At 45.0% G+C, this 19,237-nt stretch overlaps 1 non-coding gene across 1 annotated transcript; it reads left to right on the plus strand.

Moving 5' to 3' along the window:
• The first annotated feature begins 2,911 nt into the window (after nucleotides 1–2,911).
• Nucleotides 2,912–3,018, plus strand: LOC128585074 (U6 spliceosomal RNA). The gene has a single exon (XR_008379822.1). It is a non-coding gene; the product is annotated as a U6 spliceosomal RNA (small nuclear RNA).
• The last annotated feature ends 16,219 nt before the right edge of the window (nucleotides 3,019–19,237 follow it).

Raw genomic sequence — 19,237 nt, forward strand, 5'->3', positions numbered from 1 at the left:
GTCAGGTTTCTGTGTCCACACTCATCCTTTGCTGGTGCCCATGTCCATGGGTGGCTTCACAGTATTTCATACTTACTCACCAGACCTTGACCATGAACAAAATCATTATGGGAGCCGAGTATTTCAACAGTGTCTCCATTTGGTCTTCCTCATGTCTGCTCTCAGGCTTTTGGACACTTCTCTGTCCTAAATGTGTTTAATCAGAGATGTTCTCCTTGCAGGTGGATCACACGACAAGGTTGAGTCGGCGAGCTGAATTTTTGTATTTCAGAAGAGTGACCTTTACTCTGCACGTGTTCACCATGGTGCTAGGTGGCATGAGGGATATAGTGGGAAAGAGGAAGGGAGCAAAAAGAAACCATTTATTGAAAGTCTGTTGTGTGCCAAATAATTTAAATTGTATATAATTTCATAATCTACAAGGTGGCCATAAAGTTCATGTGCAGTTGCCTTTGAACTTTAAGGACACCCTGTATAGTGTAAATATATATTCTCTCTCTCTCTCTCTCTTTTTTTTTTTTTTTGTGGTTTTTTTGGCCAGGGCTGGGTTTGAACCCGCCACCTCCGGCATATGGGACCGGCGCCCTACTCCTTGAGCCACAGGCGCCGCCCAAGTAAATATATATTCTCGATGGTCAGAGAAGAAAGGAGGCTCTGAAATATTAAGTAACTCATTCATAGACATTCTAGGGAATGAGGAACTAGAATTGAAATCTATAATTGTCTAATACTGTAACACTTGCCCTTTCCATCTTACTACACTAGCACAAAATTAAAGTTGAGATTTCCTTCTCAAAGTGCTGTGGTCCAAGAAATTGCCAAATTTGCCAAATTCCACTGATAAATTCTAAAGGAATTTGGAGAGGTGGAAGAACTAAAAGTGTTTGGATTACCAAGGAAAGTTTTATGGAAGAGACAGCATAGGAGCTGGGCCTCAAAGCCAGTGTGGGACTCGTATGAGCAGAAAGGAAAGTCCTAGCGGATAAGGGGGTTTTAGGCTGGGAACCAGAAGGAGCCAAAAAGAGGGGAATTATCACTGCTACACAGGGCGTGTGCAGAAAGCAGTAGGAAATGAGGGTGTGCAGTTATTAGAACCAGATTGCAGAGCACTTTCACAGCCAGGCAGTGTTTTAAATAGAGAGATATGGAGGAAATGTGCTGCAATGGATTGAATGTTTGTGTCCTCCCAAACATTTATTCCTCAAGGTGATGGCATTTGGAGGTGGGGGCTTTGGGAGGTAATGTGGAGCCCAGAGGAGATTAGCAGAGGCCAGAGAGCTAACTTGCCCCTTTTCACCATTCATTGACAACCTTATGAGATGTTGTCAGTCTGCAACCCCATAGAAGGTCCTCACTGTCAACTGTAGAATGCTACCATGCTGTCATCCTGATCTTGGACTTCCAACCTCCAGAACTATAAGAAATACATTTGTACTATTTATAAACCACCAGTCTATGGTACTTTGTTATAGCATCCCAAACTAAGGTGGATAAGTTAATGTGCTTTCCAGAGGGGGAGTATTTTGCAATTAACTGAACATGATAGAATTCTCCCTGTCTGTGAACCCTCTACATACAGTGGTATATGTAAATCACAGTTTTCTTTTGTTCTGCAATCTGTTAAAAACTACAAGTTACTCTTCAGATAGAAAATAAAATACATATGACTATGACCATTTTGACATATGTCCTTGACAGGTCCCTCAGTCTACTGTTACCAATGTCCCAGAGTTAAGAGAAATAAACGTGTCTACGTAGGGTACAGGGATGTGTCAGCACCACGGACAGCGGTGCAGTGGCCACATGCTACAGCTGCAGGCAAAGGAGTTTAGACTTCATGTAAGGTAGTAGATCTTTCACATTAAACCAATGGAGTTGAATGTGTCAGTGAATTTCAAAGACTATTCCTTGTATCAAGTTTTCCTTTGGATTTCCACCAGCAAGAGGTGAGCCCCAAATGTGCTCTCTCTGGGGATGTGGTGTACAGATCCACACATATGCATGTATGAGTGTGCACACATGCAGACATACAATTCAAAACTTTCAGAAAATGCAGGGCGGCGCCTGTAGCTCAGTGGGTAGGGCATGGGCCACACAAACCGAGGCTGGCGGGTTCGAACCCAGCCCATGCCAGCTAAAACAACAATGACAACTGCAACAACAAAAAAAATGGCCGGGCATTGTGGCGGGTGCCTGTAGTCCCAGCTACTGGGGAGGCTGAGGCAAGAGAATTGCTTAAGCCCAAGAGTTTGAGGTTGCTGTGAGTTTTGATGCCATGGCACTCTACCCAGGGTGACAGCTTGAGACACTGTCTCAAAAAAAAAAAAAAAAAAAGGCTCAGTGCCAAACAACAATGACGGCTGCAACCAAAAAAATAGCCACAGGGTGTGGCAGGCACCTGTAGTCCCAGCTACTTGGGACGCGGAGGCAGGAAACTCACTTGAGCCCAGGAGTTGGAGGTTGCTGTGAGCTGTGATGCCACAGCACTCTACCCAGGGTGACAGCTTGAGGCTCTATCTCAAAAAAAAAAAAAAAAACTTTCAGAAAATGAAAACTAATTCTTCTTACAAATATTGAAGATCCTGGATAAAGAAAATAGGGAGATTAGGTTAGGTGAGGTGGCTCACACCTGTAATCCCAGCACTCTGGGAAGCCAAGACAGGTGGATTGCTTGAGCTCACGAGTTCAAGGCTAGCCTGAGGAAGAGAGGGACCCCTGTCTCTAAAAATAGCCAAATGTTGTGGTGAGTAACTGTAGTTCTAGCTACTCAGGATGCTGAGGCAAGAAGATCGCTTGAGCCCAAGAGTTTGAAGTTGCTGTGAGCTATGACACCATAGCACTCTATCCAGAGTGACAAAGTAAAACTCTGTCTCAAAAAAAAAAAAGAAAGAAAGAAAGAAAGAAAAAGAATATGCTCGCTTCAGCAGCACATATACTAAAATTGGAACGATACAGAGAAGATTAGCATGGCCCCTGCGCAAGGATGACATGCAAATTCGTGAAGCGTTCCATATTTTTAAAAAAAAGAAAGAAAGAAAAAGAAACGGAGAATTTAAAAGTAGAACTTTTGCCATTTTGTTTTTTTTGAGACAGAGTCTCACTTTTGTTGCCCTCAGTAGAGTGTCGTGGTGTCATAGCTCACAGCAACCTCAAACTCTCAGGTTCGAGCGATTCTCTTGCCTTAGCCTCCCAAGTAGCTGGGACTACAGGTGTCTGCCACAATGCCTGGCTATTTTAGAGGCAGGGTCTCTGTCTGGCTGGGGCTACTCTCAAACCTGTGAGCTCAGGCAATCCCACCTGTCTCAGCCTCCCAGAGTGCTAGGATTACAAGCATGAGCCACAAACTTTTGTCTTGTGTGTTTTTTTTTTAAATTGAGACAGAGTTTAACTCTGTTGCCCAGGCTAGAGTGCCATGGCATCAGCCTAGCTCAAAGCACCCTCCCTTGAACTCCTGTGTTCAAGTGATCCTCCTGCCTCAGCCTCCTGAGTGGGTAGGACTATAGGCACCTGCCATAGCACCCGGCTAATTTTTTTTTTTTTTGGACAGAGTCTCAAGCTGTCGCCCTGGGTAGAGTGTAGTGGCATCATAGCTCACAGCAACCTCAAACTCTTGGGCTTAAGCAAATTTTTTAGAGATTGGGGCTTGCTCTTGCTCAGGCTGGTCCCGAAGTTGTGAGCTCAAGCAATCCACTGCCTCAGCCTCCCTGAGTGCTAGGATTACAGGCATTAGCTACTGCACCCTGCCTAATTTTTCAATTTTTAGTAGAGATGGGGTCTTGCTCTTGCTCAGGCTGGTATCAAACTCCTGAGCTCAAGGGATCCTCCTGCCTCAGCCTCCCAAAGTGCTAGGATTACAGGCATGAGTCACTGCTCCAGGCCACTTACATGTGAAACCAAGTTGGCTATGATGTGGAGCATCCTGACATAAGCCTATATTCTCCCTGATCTGAGACCCAAGATGGAAAAGGACAAAACAACTTCAGAGGTTAAATGGCCTAATTCTAAGATCATATGTGAGGGTTTATTAGAGGGTGGGGTTTTTGTATGTTTGTTCATTTGATGTGGTTTCTTACCTCTTATTTGCAAACCTCTTGACCAGGCTTAGCTTGGGTTTGGGCCTAAATAACATTTCAGGGCTGGAACCTGCTTAGGAAAGCATTCTTTCCTGAAGGGTATAAAAGAAAAGGATGGAAAGAAGAGTATAAAGGGATTTATAATCTATAAAAAGTATCTGCAGAGACGGGGCGGCACCTGTGGCTCAGTCGGTAAGGCGCCGGCCCCATATACCGAGGGTGGCGGGTTCAAACCCGCCCCGGCTGAACTGCAACCAAAAAATAGCTGGGCGTTGTGGCAGGCGCCTGTAGTCCCAGCTACTCGGGAGGCTGAGGCAAGAGAATCGCTTAAGCCCAGGAGTTGGAGGTTGCTGTGAGCTGTGTGAGGCCACAGCACTCTACCGAGGGCCATAAAGTGAGACTCTGTCTCTACAAAAAAAAAGTATCTGCAGAGGCTGAGTGTGGTAGCTCATGCCTGTAATCCCAGCACTTTGGGAGGCCAAGACAAGAGGATTGCTTGAGATCAGGAGTTCAAGACCAGCCTAGAAAAGGCAAGACTTTCTCTACAAAAAATAGAAAAATTAGCCAAGCACAGTGATGCATAATTGTAGTCTCAGCTACTCAGCAGGCTGAAGCAGAGGATCACTGGAGCCCAGTGGAAGTAGCGGTGAGCTATTGTCACTGCACTTTAGCCTGGGTGATAGTGAGATCCTATCTCAAAAAAAAAAAAAAAATGCATCTGTAGCACATTAAAAAGAAGGACAATTCTGTCACTGAGGGCATTATCACTGTTATTGAAGACATTAACACAACTCTGATAGGACTACTTTCTGAAAATAAATCTTCAATGGATATTGCAGTCTTGTTCTAAGTCTTTAGTATGGCATTCTTGGGTTTTTGTTCCAGTCTTTGTCCCCAGGCTGACCTTATACCTGTTAGAAGTGTCTACTTCTTTCATCTAGAGCTTTGTCCTAACCAGACCTTATGGAGCTCCACTTCCAGCTCTTTCTCCTTGTCCCCTCTGGTTGGCGTGCTTTACCCACACCACACTTTCCTCTCTTCCTCGGGATATTACATACCTTTTAAGCCCTTGGTTTTCATAGGCTTTTCCTAATCCTTCAAATCAATAAGGGGCCTTAAGGCACCAATAACACATAGCTTTGCATGTCGGTACTTTGTGCATTTGGATTGTTTCTTTTGCACAGGATTGTAAACTCCTTGAGAGCACTAACTGTGACTTATGTCATATGTCTGTTGGGAAATTTTTGTATATTGAGCTACACTTGCATACCAGTTCTTCAATTACACCTTCAACATAGACAGTGAAGGCTGAGAACTTCTTAAAAGTGCAGGAAAAACAGATGGGACCTGAGTGGATTGCCACCAGTCACCCCCTTCTGCCTGTCTCGAATCCTTTTGTAGTAAAGAGAATGCAGTGTGGGATTCCTCATTTAATCATTAAGGGTTTTTAAAGCTCTTAAAATTAACTTTACCCTAAAGCATTTATTTATTTATTTATTTGTAGAGACAGAGTCTCACTTCATGGCCCTCGGCAGAGTGCCGTGGCCTCACACAGCTCACAGCAACCTCCAACTCCTGGGCTTAAGAGATTCTCTTGCCTCAGCCTCCCGAGTAGCTGGGACTACAGGCGCCTGCCACAACGCTCGGCTATTTTTTGGTTGCAGTTTGGCCGGGGCCGGGTTTAAACCCGGCACCCTCGGTATATGGGGCCGGCGCCCTACCTACTGAGCCACAGGCACTGCCCCCTAAAGCTTTTTTAAAATGCCACCTGACAACAGTGTACAGGTATTTTACAGAACGACTGTATACCGGAGGTGTTTTCAATAGAACATAGTGATCAAAATCCAGATCATAATTATATCCGGTTAGTGTTTCCATTATAAGCTCCTGTCTGGAAGGGTTTGTTACTCATTTATTTAATTTGTATCAGCTTCCTTCTGACACAGTTATAGTCCTGCTAAAGTAGGACTCTTTTTCTGCCTCAAAACATACATTTTAATCAGTACAGAAATTCTTTATGTGGAATACTTCTCTTATGGAGAAGTCAACTCAACTACCGAACATTGAACATTTATATCATTTTTTTTTCTCCTTCTGAGGGCAGAAGGTTAAGACGGTTAAGGCTGTGGCACTACTCAGGATCCCCTGTGACCATTCTACAGATTGAGTATCATCCCCGAACACAAGTGACCCAAGGGCTCTCAGGAATGTGAGTCACTTGCGAGTGTTTTTGACCCTCAATCTTCATGCTGAAGTGCTGAAGACAAGGGAATCTCCACATATTTCATGGATGGGACGCCTGGCTTCCTCTTTTCTTACCTGCTGACCTGGGCTAGCCATAAATCCTTAGGAAAACTGGCCTATCCTCTTTCCATGAGTCAACCTTTTATTTTCTGTGTTTCCCCAGGCCTTTGGAGGCCCAAGTTATTGTTTCCTTTGCTCCTCCTAATTCTGAGAACTTTGTGCCCATCAGGGTCAGAGAATAAGAAGGGAAGTTCTCCTTATAGGTCAACTTTAGGGTCAAGGACATTTACCCTACCAGCTCTTCTCTTTTTCCTCAAGCCCCATGCCCTTCTGATACTCAATTTGTTTTGGGGCATCTTTAGTAGATTTTACCTTCTTTATCTTTACATTGAATTTTCCTGGGACACCTCTGTGATATCAGAGGGTAGAGAAAGGCATAGACTGGAAGAATAGAGAGAAGATAAGGTTCAAGTTGGTTCTATTGATTCTCACAAGCTTGCTGTGGGAATTCTTCCTGGAAAAAAAATTCTGTTTAGGAGCTTCTTGCTTCAGGGATTCTACCCAAAGACGTGCAAGTGTAGCTCAGGCCAATTATTTATTTGCTAGTTTCTTCAGGTGTCATGGGAGGGGATTTATTATTTAATGCACTGAACCAACACTTTTTTTTTTTCCTGAGGCAGAATCTCACTCTGTTGTCCAGGGTAGGGTGCCATAGCATCAGTCTAGCTCACAGCAACCTCAAACTCCTGTGTTCAAGTGATCCTACTATCTCAGTCTCCTGAGTAGCTGGGACTACAAGTGGCCACCATAACTCCTGGCTAATTTTTCTATTTTTAGTAGAGATGAATTTTGGCTCTTGCTCGGGCTGGTCTCAAACTCCTGAGCTCAAGTGATCTTCCCCAATAGTCTTATCTCAGTCTCCTAGGGAGCTAGGATTACAGGTGCAACTCACCCACTATACCTGGTCAGCACTATTTTTTTTTTTTTTTTTTTTGCAGTTTTTGGCTGGGCCTGGGTTCAAACCCACCACCTCTGGCATATGGGGTTGGTGCCCTACTCCATTGAGCCACAGGTGCTGCCCTTTTTTTTTTTGCAGGGGCTGGGTTTGAACCCGCCACCTCCAGCATATGGGGCTGGCACGCTGCTCCTTTGAGCCACAGGCACCGCCCTTTTTTTTTTTTTTTTCGAGACAAGGTCTCACTATGTCACCCTGGGTAGAGTGCCATGGCGTCATAGCTCATAGCAACCTCAAACTCTAGGGCTCAAGCGATTCTCTTGCCTCAGTCTCCCAAGTAGCTGGGACTACAGCTACAATGCCACAACGCCCAGCTATTTTTTGTTGCAGTTGTCATCGTTGGTTAGGTGGCTCAGGCCAGGTTTAAACCCTCCAACTTCAGTGTATGTGGCTGGTGCTGTAACCACTGTGCTAAGGGTGCCGAGCCACTGGTCGGCACTATTATTGTTATTTCAAATCTACTGGTAAGAGATGTTAATTCTTTGTACATTTGGATAATCTCTTCTTCCACTAGCATATGTAGTGGACTACATATCCCCAGAAATAGGTAATATGTCAGGAGTCGAAAACTTGGGAGTAGAATGATTCCAAACTGTTTTAAAACTACCCTTGAAAGAAATGCATATAACTGATTTCATATGCATGGGACAGAATAGTCATTCTGTATAATTGAGTGTTCAAAATTAACTTTCACAAGGCATAGGATGTTTATTAAGGGTTAAGTAACAAAATTGGGCTAACTTGAAGTTTGCATATATTTTATTAAAGCTCAGAGTAACCACAGAAATTTAGAACTTAGACTTTCAAAAGATTTATTTTATTATTTTATTTTATCAATAGCCAAAAATGATCAGGGACATGCCTGAAGTTGAACAGGGTGGGTTGACTCCTTGTGCAGTGGGAGAACCACCAAGGAGACCCATGGGATGTCTCAGAAATAAGATATTAGGAAGAATCTATTTGGTTTGGATTAGGCTTTGGGTTGGGTAATTTGAGGGAGGCTCTGAGAAAGCAGGAGCTTATTCTGGGGCTGGGTGCTTGGATAATTCCACAACTGGGCAATTCCATAAGTCTGCCTATAGTGGGGAAGACTAGAGTGAGGTTGGGCGGCGCCTGTGGCTCAGTGAGTAGGGTGCCGGCCCCATATGCCGAGGGTGGTGGGTTCAAAACCAGCCCCGGCCAAACTGCAACAACAACAAAAAAAAATAGCCGGGCGTTGTAGCTGGCGCCTGTAGTCCCAGCTACTCGGGGGATGAGGCAAGAGAATCGCGTAAGCCCAAGAGTTAGAGGTTGCTGTGAGCCGTGTGATGCCACGGCACTCTACCGAGGGCGGTACAGTGAGACTCTGTCTCTACAAAAAAAAAAAAAAAAAAAAGACTAGAGTGAGGTTAATGCTGTAGTTGGTAAAGAAGCCGGAGAGGGGGAATTCGAGTGTTCTGTCTTGTGCAATGTGTCCCATTACCATCCTCGCCCAGGCAGCTCTTCTCGTCATTCCCCTTCTGGGCCACCACTGCTGGTCTGTTTGAAGAACAAATAATTCATATTTTTGAGATCAAGGGGTGAAAGAGATGGAGATGTAGATGACAGAGGTTGATCACCAAAGGCCTCATTTGTCAAATTAAAGCAATTAAACTGTAACTTAAAACTATGTGGAGGCCAGTGCAGTGGCTCATGTCTATAATCCTAGCACTTTGAGAAACTGAGGTGGGAGGATCCCTTGAGGCTTGGAGTTTGAGAAAAGCCTGAGCAAGAGTAGAAACCCCATCTCTACAAATAATAATAATAGAAAAATTGGCCAAGTGTGGTGGCACACACTTGTAGTCCCAGCCACTTGAGTGGCTGTGGGTGAAGAATCACTTGAGCCCAGGAATTTGAGGCTGCAGTAAGCTATGATGAGTCCACTGCACTCTAGACTGGGGGAAAGAGTGAGACTCTGTAAGGAAAATGGATTGGAGAGCAGGTTAAGACTAGAGGAACCTTTTGCAGAAATCCAGACAAGAGATAATAACGAGTAGAACTAAGATGCTGGAGAGAGGACAGATTTGAAAGCTGGATGAGAGGTAGAACAGATGAGCTTAGTGGTCGACAGGATACAGATGCAGGGGACTCAAAGACGACCCCTACCTGGGCAGCAGGGTGATTGGTGAGTCTATTCTCCAAGCCTAGGAACATTGACAGAAGACAGAGTTTGGGCTAAAGAGGGAGAAATGATGATAGTGATCTTGGATATGTTGAGTTTAAAGTTTATGAGGCATCCAGGTGGAAGTATCTACTAAGGAGTGGGTAGCAGATTCAGGATCTCAGAAGAGATCTGCCAACGGGAAAAACATCAGTTAATTTGGAATTTTTTTTTTTTTTTTTGCATTTATTATACTATGTACCACTCATAGTCCTAATGGTGACATAGCAGTGAACAAAACAAAATTCCTGGGCGGTGCCTGTGGCTCAGTAGGTAGGGCGCCGGCCCCATATACCGGGGGTGGCGGGTTCAAACCCGGCCCCGGCTGAACTGCAACCAAAAAATAGCTGGGCGTTGTGGTGGGCGCCTGTAGTCCCAGCTACTCGGGAGGCTGAGGCAAGAGAATCGCTTAAGCCCAGGAGTTGGAGGTTGCTGTGAGCTGTGTGAGGCCACGACACTCTACCGAGGGCCATAAAGTGAGACTCTGTCTCTACAAAAAAAAAAAAATTCCTACCTTTACTGACAAAAAACAAGTAAATAGTATGTCAGATAGTGATAGAAAAATAAAGCATAGGGAGGTGCCTGTGGCTCAGTGGGTGGGGTGCCGGCCCCATATACTAAGGGTGGCCAGTTTGAACCCGGCCCAGGTCAAACTGCAAAAAAAAAAATAGCTGGGCATTGTGGTGGGTGTCCGTAGTCCCAGCTACTTGGGAGGATGAGGCAAGAGAAGACCCTAAGCCCAGTAGTTGGAGGTCGCTGTGAGCTGTGATGTCACAGCACTCTACCGAGGACAATAAAGTGAGTCTCTGTCTCTAAAAAAAATAAAAAGTGCTCCAGTTGCGCAATTGGTTAGCACATGGTACTAATGAATAAAAAAAAATAAAAAATAAAAAAATAAGGCAGAAAGAAAGGATAGAAATAATTAATAGGTCTGAAGCATACTCATAAGTTGAGATTTTGTTCCTTGACTCCAGGAATTTATGAGAAATGCAAATTCTCAGATCCCTCAAGGAAACTTAGGATCTGGTCTTTAATGGCAAGGTCCTATCTGTTTAGACCCACAGCAGGGACTAGTGTTTGCCTAACTCGTCAGATCAGAAGAATAATTTGGAGTGCTTGCTGAAATTATCTACTTTCCTGGGTCCCACCCTGGATTCAATGATAGTGTCCTGAAGTGTTGAGTGTCTAGTGGACCCCTCCTGGGACAGTGGCCAGCAAGGGAGATGGCACTGAGGAAATCATAAAACCTATACCAATCTTAGTGCATAAAACTGGAGGCCTGTAAGGGCATACACTGTTTCACGTGCCTGGTGGCAGCATGAGAATAATGTTGCACCTGTCCTGTTTCCTGGAGTCTTTTAATTTGGTACATAACAGAGTATACATGCAAGAATGCACAGCAGTCAGTAGTCAGCACTCAAGGGTAAGAATGAGAGAGGGGCGGGGCATGGGAGGGCCAAGCATGATGGCTCATGCCTGTAATCCCAGCACTCTGGGAGGCCGAGGCGGGTGGATTGCCTGAGCTCACAAGTTCAAGACTAGCCTAAGCAAGAGGGAGACCCCCCCCATCCCACCCCATCAGTAAAAACAGCTGGGCGTTGTGGTGGGTGCCAGTAGTCCCAGCTACTCAGGGGGCTGAGGCAAGAGGATCGCTTGAGCCCAAGGGTCTTGAGGTTGCTGTGAGCTTTGACACCACAGCACTCTACCAAGGGTGACAAAGCGAGACTCTGTCTCCAAAATAAATAAATAAATAAATAAATAAGGAGAGAGGGGAGATTACAGCCTCCAGGAAGGTTGAGTAAAGGGTAGGCAAGGACATAGGGTAATGGAACATCTGAAGTGCCTAGATAACGATGCAACTGGAAGAGAGAGGAGGGAGAGCAAGTCTCATCTCCCCAGAGAGACATCTCAGCTTCTCTCTTTTTTTTTTTTTGTAGAGACAGAGTCTCACTTTATGGCCCTCGGTAGAGTGCCATGGCATCACACAGCTCACAGCAACCTCCAACTCCTGGGCTTAAGCGATTCTCTTGCCTCAGCCTCCCAAGTAGCTGGGACTACAGGCACCCGCCACAACGCCTGGCTATTACATCTCAGCTTCTCTAGCCTAAGCTACTAGTTGATGGTCTCATCTGCCTGCACTGCTGATTTCCCCATGCAGGGATAGTCACACAGACATTACCCTGACTGGGCATCTTACTCTGAGTTGGAAGGTCTGTGAGGAATTCAGCCTGTCTACACTGAAGAGGGGCCTAGGAATTTATATTTTAAGAAGTATTTGTCCTTAGGGGAGTTTGGGGAACACTAATTCTTCTTATTCCTTTTTTTTTTTTTTTTTTGTTTTTAGAGATAGAGTCTCACTTTGTCGCCCTTGGTAAAGTGCTCTGGAGTCACAGCTCACAGCAACCTCCAGCTCTTGGGCTTAGGCGATTCTCTTGCCTCAGCCTCCCGAATAGCTGGGACTACAGGTGCCCGCCACAACGTCTGGCTATTTTTTTGTTGTAGTTGTCATTGTTGTTTAGCAGGCTCTGGCCAGGTTCGAACCCACCAGCCCTGGTGCATGTGGCCAGAGCCCTAACAACTGAGTTACGGGCACTGAGCCTATTACTACTTTTTGAAGACATCGTCAAATTATCTTCCAAAGTAGTTGAACTAATTTTTTTTTTTTGAGACAGTCTCAAGCTGTTGCCCTGAGTAGAGTACTGTGGTGTCACAGCTCACAGCAAGCTCCAACTCTTGGGCTTAAACGATTCCCTTGCCTCAGCCTCCCAAGTAGCTGGGATTACAGGTGGCTGCCACAGTGCTGGGCTATTTTTAGACACAGGGGTCTCACTCTTGCTCAGGCTGGTCTCAAAGTCATGAGCTCAGGCAATCCACTCACCTCAGCCTCCCAAGTGCTGGGATTACAGGCATGAGCCACCGTGCCTGGCCATATGTTCATTTTTATTAAAAAAAAACTGAATTCATTAATATTGAGAGGAATATTATTATTATTATTATCATTATTATTATTATTATTGCAGTTTTTGGCTGGGGCTGGGTTTGAACCTGCCACCTCCAGCATATGGGGTCAATGCCCTACTCCTTTGAGCCACAGGCATTGCCCATGAGGAATATTACTTATTTCATCTCATCTCATCTCATCTCATTTTATTTCATTTTCGCTGAGACAGAGTCTTACTCTGTTGCTCTGGGTAGAGTGCAGTGGATACAGCATAGCTCACTGCAAACTCAAACTCCTGGGTTCCAACGAATCTCCTGCCTCACCTACCAGGTAGCTGGGATTACAGATGCCTACCCACATTCACCTAACTTTTTGTATATATATATATTTTTTTGAGACAGAGTCTCACTTTGTCATGTTTCGTAGAGTGCTATGACATCATAGCTCACAGCAACCTCAAACTCCAGGGTTTAAGTGATTCTCTTGCCTCAGCCTCCTAAGTAGCTGGGACTACAGGCGCCAACCATAATGCCTGGCTATTTTTAGACGAGGACTCACTCTGGCTGGTCTTGAACTTGTGAACTCAGGCAATTCACCCACCTTGGCCTGCCAGAGTGCTAGAATTACAAGTGTGAAGCTTGGCGCCTCTGGCTCAAGCGGCAAGGAGCCAGCTACATACACCAGAGCTGGCAGGTTCGAATCCAGCCTGGGCCTGCAAACAACAATGACAACTACAACCAAAAAATGGCTGGGCATTGTGGCAAGCACCTGTAGTCCCAGCTACTTGGGAGGCTAAGGCAAGAGAATCGCTTAAGCCCAGAAGTTGGAGATTGCTGTGAGCTGTGATGCCACAGTACTCTACCCAGGGCAATAGCTTGAGGCTCCGTCTCAAACAAACAAACAAATAAACAAAAAAAACCCAAACAAACAAAAAAAAGGATTACAAGTGTGAGCCACCTTGCCCGGCCCGAATTCCACCTTTTCAATGTATATTTTAGGGAGATATCATAAGTTCATTTTTGTTCTTTTTTTTCTTACTTATCCACGTGATTAGTAGAATTAAGTTCATTTTGGTATAAGTAAATAATAAATTGTTAGCATATTCATGGTAGTGAAAATTGAGGCATAGAAAAAGATCACCTAGGTAAAGTGGGCAAAAGGGGAAGCTATGAGGGCCAAGGATGGAACCCCTAGAACACCAAATTTATGTGGTCAGCTGAGGAAGGAGAAGCAAGAGAAAGAGCTAGGGACAAAGAGCATTTCAAGAAACAGGGAGTGGTCAGTGGTGTCACAGACTAGAAGGAGGTCACATCAGATTAAAATCTGAGGGCGCGGTGGTTCATGTTTATGATCCCAGCACTTTGGGAGGGTGCGGTGGGAGCATTGCTTGGTGCCAGGAGTTTGAGACCAGCCTGAGCAATGTAGTGAGACCCTGTTTCTATAAAAAATAGATAAATCGGCGGCACCTGTGGCTCAGTGAGCAGGGCGCTGGCCCCATATACCGAGGGTGGTGGGTTCAAACCCAGCCCCGGCCGAACTATAACAAAAAAATAGCCGGGCGTTGTGGCGGGCGCCTGTAGTCCCAGCTGCTGGGGAGGCTGAGGCAGGAGAATCGCGTAAGCACAAGAGCTGGAGGTTGCTGTGAGTCCTGTGACGTCATGGCACTCTACCGAGGGTGGTAAAGTGAGACTCTGTCCATACAAAAAAAAAAAAAAGATAAATGAGCAGGTGTAGTGGGGTGCACGGTAGTCCCCACAACTCTGGAGGATTGCCTTAGCCTAGAAATTTGAAGTTGCAGTGAGCTATGATGATCCCAACTGTACTCTAGCCTGGGTTACAGAATTGAGTCTCTGTCTGAAAAAAAAAAAAAAGTAAAAACTGGGGCCAGGCAAGATCAGTCACATCTATAATCCCAGGACTCTGGGAGACTGAGGTGGGTGGATTGCCTGAGCTCAGGAATTCAAGACCAGCTTGAGCAAGAGTAAGACTCTGTCTCTAAAAATAGCAGGGCATTTTTGTGACACCATGACACTCTACCAAGGGTGACATAGTGAGTCTGTCTCAAAAAACCAAATAAATAGGGAAGTGCCTGTGGCTCAGTGGGTAGTGCGCCGGCCCCATATACCGAGGGTGGCGGGTTCAAACCCAGACCTGGCCAAATTGCGACAAAAAAATAGCCGAGCGTTGTGGCAGGCACCTGTAGTCCCAGCTGCTGGGGAGGCTGAGGCAAGAGAATCGCCTAAGCCCAGGAGTTGGAGGTTGCTGTGAGCTGTATGACGCCAGAGAACTCTACCAAGGGTGATGGAGTGAGACTCTGTCTCAAAAAAAAAAAAAAAAAGACCAAATAAATAAATAAAATAAAAATTAAGACAATCCCTTCGTATCCTCCTCTAGGTACTCTCTTCTTGGCCACTTTTTGGCAGGTTTATCACAATAACTCCTCATTCACATGGCCAATCCATGCCATCTAGGCTATGCCAACATACAACTGCTGAGGTCACCACCAGCTTCCTTCTTGATAAATCCAGTGACCATTTTTCAGTTTTTACTTTTTTTTTTTTTTTTGAGACAAAGTCTCACTTTGTTGCTCTTGGTAGAATGCCATGGCATCATAGCTCACAGCAACCTCAAACTCTTGGGCTCAGGTGATCCTCTTGCCTCAGCCTCCCAAGTAGCTGGACTACAGGTGCCCGCCACAATGCCTGGCTTTTTTTTTTTTTTTTTTGTAGTTGTCATTGTTGTTTGACAGGCCTGGGCTGGGTTCGAACCTACCAGCCCTGGTATATGTGGTCAGCACCCTAACCACTGAGCTATGGGCACTAAACCTAACTTAATTTTTAATGATGGATAGATCCAAATATGTTTAAATGCTAAAGGAAAAGTTCCAGTAGAGAGGCAGAGGTTAAAGAAAGAAAAGAGATGGCAAAGGATGGTGCTAAACCCCAGAGGAGGCTCAGCTCTTGGGTATGGTCATGAACACAGGTGTCTAGAGAGGAGGGAAGGTCAAAGTCATTGTAGCTGGGGCTTCAAGGAAACATTTTCACCTCTAAATTAAAACCCCTTAGAAAAATCTGCCCATACAACATAGTAAAATATATCCTAATATTTCTTATTTTTATTTTTATTTTTTTTGGTTTTTGGCCAGGGCTGGGTTTGAACTTGCCACCTCCGGCATATGAGCCACAGGTACCGCCCCTATCCTAATATTTCAAACAAGCTAAGAGAAATAAAAAAAAAAAATGATAGAAGATGTAAAATAATGACAACTTAGAATTAGAAAATTGGGAAATCAGGTGATAGAGCCAGGAAAGAAGTAGAAAAAAGGGGAACACTTGGCCAGGTGCAGTGGGTCACACCTGTAATCCCAGTATATTGGGAGGCCGAGGTGGGGGAATTCCTTGAGACCAAGAGTTTAAGACCAGCCTGGGCAATGTAAAAAGACCCCATCTCTATAAAATTTTTTTTATTCAACAAAAATAGAAATAAAGGAAAAAAATTTTCAAAAATGAAGGCTAAATTAAGAAAACAGTGGAGAACAAGCACAGTAGAATGATGAATCAGTGAGTGACTGAAAAATAGTGAAAGAGAAGAAAGAGATTTAAGGCCAGGCCTGGTGGCTCAAGTCCGAGACCAGCCTGATCAAGAGTAAGATTCTGTCTCTACTAAAAATAGAAAAATGAGCCGGGCATTGTGGCAGGCACTTGTAGTCCCAGCTACTTGGGAGGCTGAGGCAGGAGCATCTCTTAAGCCCAGGAGTTTGAGGTTGCTGTGAGTTAAGTTGACAACATAGCACTCTAACCAGGGTGACATAGTGAGACTCTGTCTCCAAAAAGAAAAGAAAAATAAGAGAGAGAGAGATTTTAAAAAGAAATATAGACTAGGGCGGCACCTGTGGCTCAGGGAGTAGGGCGCCAGCCCCATATACCGAGGGTGGTGGGTTCAAACCTGGCCCCACCCAAACTACAACAAGAAATAGCCGGGCGTTGTGGCAGGTGCCTGTAGTCCCAGCTACTTGGGAGGCTGAGGCAAGAGAATTGCCTAAGCCCAAGAGCTGGAGGTTGCTGTGAGCTGTGATGCTGCAGCACTCTGCAGAGGGTAATAAAGTGAGGCTCTGTCTCTAAAAACAAAACAAACGAAATATAGGCTAAAATAAAAATAAAACTGTTTTGGGCAGCACCTGTGGCTCAGTCGGTAAGGCGCCGGCCCCATATACCGAGGGTGGCAGGTTCAAACCCGGCCCCGGCTGAACTGCAACCAAAAAATAGCTGGGCATTGTGGCGGGCGCCTGTAGTCCCAGCTACTCGGGAGGCTGAGGCAAGAGAATCGCTTAACCCCGGAGTTGGAGGTTGCTGTGAGCTGTGTGATGCCACGGCACTCTACTGAGGGCCATAAAGTGACACTCTGTCTCTACAAAAAAAAAAAAAAAAAAAAGAGACTTCGAAGTCTTTATAGGCTATTTTGGGAGACAGACAGGTGTATTCGAGTAGATCCTTGACATTTGTGAATTACTATTCACTGTTTCAACTATTCACAAACAGCCTCAAAGATCCATGGAATGAATTTATTATAATGAGAATAATTATACTGATATTGTGGGTTTTTTTAGAGGATTAATTGAGATGTAAATACCTACCATGAATTTGAACCAAGAGTAATGTAAGAATCTTATGAAGAAGGAAATCACTTAGCTAGCCAAGCCAAACACAGGGTGAGTAACTGGGATGAGTTGCAGAGAGGAGGAAGATGTAAGAAGAATATCACGGGCGGCGCCTGTGGCTCAGTCGGTAGGGCGCCGGCCCCATATGCCGAGGGTGGTGGGTTCAAACCCAGCCCCGGCCAAACTGCAACCAAAAAATAGTCGGGCGTTGTGGCGGGCGCCTGTAGTCCCAGCTACTCGGGAGGCTGAGGCAAGAGAATCGCTTAAGCCCAGGAGTTGGAGGTTGCTGTGAGCTGTGTGAGGCCACGGCACTCTACCGAGGGCCATAAAGTGAGACTCTGTCTCTACAAAAAAAAAAAAAAAAAAGACCAGCCTGAGCATGAGTGAGATCCCATCTCTACTAAAAATAGAAAAAAAAAAAAAATGTTTCTACGGGAGAGGGAGAAAATAAATAGAATAGAAGGATTAAGGATAGTTAGAATTCTTATAAGTATATATTTACAGTGATTTATAGATTCGGTCCTGAAAACATATGTTACATAGCTATAAAACAAAAATAAAATTTAAAAAGCAATCCTGAAAATAAAAAAGGAAACACACACACACACACACACACACGGTAGTCTGATTTAATACCTAAAGATTTTGATGTTTTCTTTTTATAATTCTAGCAAGGTCCTTTCTGGTTCAATTTCAGTCAAGAGTTGACTGGTTTCCGAATAATAGACTTTTTGCATTGGGAGGAAATTAACAGAACTTCTTTTATCCTTGGCCAAATGACCTCAATTTTACTTCCCCTTTCTCTGAGGCCCAATTTTAGCCTGCTTCCAACACTTTCCCTTGCTACTTTCTGGTTTTGTTGAATTTTCTAGGTTCAAGCCTAAGACAGACAAGGATCCGATTCACGGCAAGAACATCGTAAATTTGCCTTTTCTCTCACAGTTACCCAAGGCAATAGCATCACCAAGAGGTTAGAGAGGATTGAAAGTGGCCTGAAAATTGCCTCAGTGTGATTGAGGAGATCCCAGGAAATATTATTTTTTAAAAATATTCCTTATTCTCAGGCGGCGCCTGTGGCTCAGTGAGTAGGGCGCCGGCCCCATATGCCGAGGGTAGTGGGTTCAGACCCAGCCCCGGCCAAACTGCAACAGAAAAATAGCCGGGCGTTGTGGCAGGCGCCTGCAGTCCCAGCTGCTCGGGAGGCTGAGGCAAGAGAATCGCGTAAGCCCAAGAACTAGAGGTTGCTGTGAGCTGTGTGATGCCACGGTACTCTACCCGAGGGCGGTACAGTGAGATTCTGTCTCTACAAAAAAAAAAGAATATTCCTTATTTTCTTAGAAGTTTCTTTGTCAAGACCCCAAGTAATTTGGCAAAAAAAGAAAAAATTTCCTCCCAGCTAGATGCTGTGGGTTATGAGATTACAGTATGCTAAGTGCCCTCACAGAACTTGGGGTTTAGTTGGGAGAATGACTTCTGCACATGAAACCAAGAACAGAGCCCGGATTGTACCCGGACGATACAGGTTGTCCCAGTATTTTCCAAATGGAAAGGTTGTCATTTCCCAGGGAATTACAGCAAGGTGTCCCCTGCACTAAAATGTATGGACACCTAATTAACAAGACCAGCCATCTGGAGAGACTAAATGATCTGAGGATGGGAGGCTGAACACCCTTGGACATCTGCAGCCAGAAATGGAATCCCCAAGACAATCCCTGGGATGGATGCAGCCAATCAGAAAAAAAAAAGGATGGGAAGAACAGGGTGGAAGAGGAATAAATCCTTACTGAGAACCTCCGAAGGCCTGAGTTTGGGATTAGTCAACTGATACGCATCATCTCACTTACCCCTCCACAAGCTTGTAAGGCTGATGGTGCCTTTCTGCTTTGCAGATGAGGAAACCATCTCAGAAAAATTAAAATAAAGAACTTGCTCAAAGGCCAGCTGTGGTGGTTCATGCCTATAATCCTGGCACTCTGGGAGGAATAGGAGGATCACTTGAGGTCAGGTGCTCAAGACCAGTCTGATCAAAAGTAAGACCCCTACCTCACCAAAAATAGAAAAATTAGCCGGGTGTTGTAGCATGCACCTATAGTCCCAGCTACTAGGAGGCTGAGGCAAGAGGATCACT

Source organism: Nycticebus coucang, chromosome 4 (assembly GCF_027406575.1).
Source record: "Nycticebus coucang isolate mNycCou1 chromosome 4, mNycCou1.pri, whole genome shotgun sequence".
In the NCBI taxonomy this organism is placed as follows: Eukaryota; Metazoa; Chordata; class Mammalia; order Primates; family Lorisidae; genus Nycticebus; species Nycticebus coucang.